The following is a 2,313-nucleotide window of genomic DNA, read 5'->3' as shown; positions in this document are numbered from 1 at the left end:
GGGATAATTGGAGCTGATATAGGTTAATAGAGAACGAACACTTAACCAGCATGCTTTAAAGCCATCAAGACCTTCTAAATGGCCTCCAGGACACTTCTTTCTTCCATGGCTCAGTGGTTGACATCTGCGGCCACTGCCATTCCCACCGGAGGTCTCAGTAGGGTGAAGGTTCATCAATCGCCCATCTTGGAGGCTGTGCAGGAATAAAGGTGGTGGCCTCCAATCTTGAAGGAGCCATGGTGGTCACAGCAGTTAAGCACTTGGCTGAGGGGTTGGCAGTTCAAATCCGTCCAGTACCTCCATAGGAGAAACGCCTGGTCATATGGGCAATTGGACTCTGCCACAGGGAGTCACTATGAGTCACAAGTTAAGTAGACAACACCTAACAACCACCACAACAATACTAATACAATAAAGAATGGCTCCATTCTTTGAAGCCATTGACTTTGGAATTTGTTAATGAATGGTTTGTGAGGTTCTCAAATGTATTCCAGGTGGGAATATAAATGAATGCAACTTTCCTGGAAATCAACTTGGCATACTGTACCAAAATGTATAAAAATGTTCACACCCTCTCAGTCAGCCATCTCCCTGCTTAAGGAAATAATCAGAGATGGGAACACAGACTTATGTTCAGGAATGTTAGTTGCAATTTTTTTAAAATCATAGCAAAATAAGATAAGAAACAAACAAATCTTGATAATAGGATATTGGTTGAATACATTTGGAAACATCCATACTGTGATATTTGAGAGCACCATTAGAAGTCATGCTTTTGAAGTGTAGTTCAAGGAATGGGAAAATGTTCATCTTAATGGCAACTGAGTCATTGGATTATGGTAATTTTTATTTTCTTCTATAAATATATCACCATGCTGCAGATTTTCTACAGTGCCCAAGACCATTTTATCTTCAAAGGACAGTGGTGGCTGAGTGGTAGAATTTTTGCTTTTCATGCAGGGTCCTTGGGTCCTATTCCCTGTCAATGTTCCATAGATGGGGCTCTTACTTGTCTGTAAGTGGAGGCTTGCATGTTGTTAGGATGTTGACCAGGTTTCCTCGGAGCTTCCAAGCTAAGATGATCTAGGCCTTGCGGTCTAATTAAAAAAAAAAAAAAAACCCAGGTTGTGAAAACAATATGGATGGCAATAATTTGATCCCAGGAGGTGGAGAACTCTAAAAAATATATAACATTTTATTCAGAAAAAAAATAGCTTGTGGTTGCTGTTGTTGTTTTTGTTAGGGCTCATCAAGTTAGTTCTGACTTAATGACCCTCATACACACCCAGTGAAGTACTGCCTGACATGTGCCCTCCTCACAGGTGCCATAGAATATTGTTATGGAACATTCATAACTTGTTCCAGAACCCACAACCAAACAGCGAGATGGGTTCCTTGAATAAAGGATCCTGTTTGACTTCTATATTTGAATCAAAGTTCATCATGCAGCCACTTGAGAGAGCTTTGCCGAAGCAGATGTTCGTGCAATTTTATAATTCCTCTTATGCACAGCCTATGTTACCTAGGATGCTTTTGCTTCAAAACCCAGGAACGCATCCTATAGCTACAGTATAGGTTGAGCCATAGAGGATGCTACAGCCAAAGTTTGTGTTAAGGCCCAGGCTTTGGTAGCCTAACTCAAAAAGGCTGGGTTTCCTCTTGCGCTCTTTGAGGGCTGCTTAGCAAAGGTCACACCAATATTCATAATGGCCTGTGTTGGAGAAGGCACGACACTAGTCATTAAACAGAGCCAGTTGTCCCGGAGTACTTGTCGCCAGTATAATTGGTGTCTTGCTTTCCCATGCCCTTATTCCAGGAAACGATGTTTGGTTGGGTTTGGGATTGCTGTAAACCTCACTGACCCTTCTAAGGAAGGTCTACGTCTTCTTTCCCTTTAGCCAACTCCATATGCATTCATGGGAAGGCACTTCCCTCTGTCACCCTTAGGGCTGACATTGAGGGTACGTCAATCACAGGACACAGGGCTATATGGAAGAAGATAAAACTTCCCCATCCGGAGGTGAGGGGGACCCAAAACCTGTCTTTGGCCCAGTCCCAGGCACATTTTGCCAAACACTTTTCCCCCTGAAATTTTCAAGGCCATGTGTGTTTAAACGGGAAATTTAATCCACATGTTTCTTATTCATATATACACTTAACGCATCAAAATATGATCTCTTTTGAAGTCCAAATGGCCTTTTTATAGAGCCCTTCCTTAGGAATGGAAAGTTGTACTTGGCTAAAAGCTAACAACCTCGAACCCTCAAAAGTCCAAGTTCCTATCAAAGTTCCCAACTCAGGAGATTTCATTGG

Source organism: Tenrec ecaudatus, chromosome 2, assembly GCF_050624435.1.
Source record: "Tenrec ecaudatus isolate mTenEca1 chromosome 2, mTenEca1.hap1, whole genome shotgun sequence".
NCBI lineage: Eukaryota > Metazoa > Chordata > Mammalia > Afrosoricida > Tenrecidae > Tenrec > Tenrec ecaudatus.
This window is presented reverse-complemented; position numbering follows the sequence as displayed.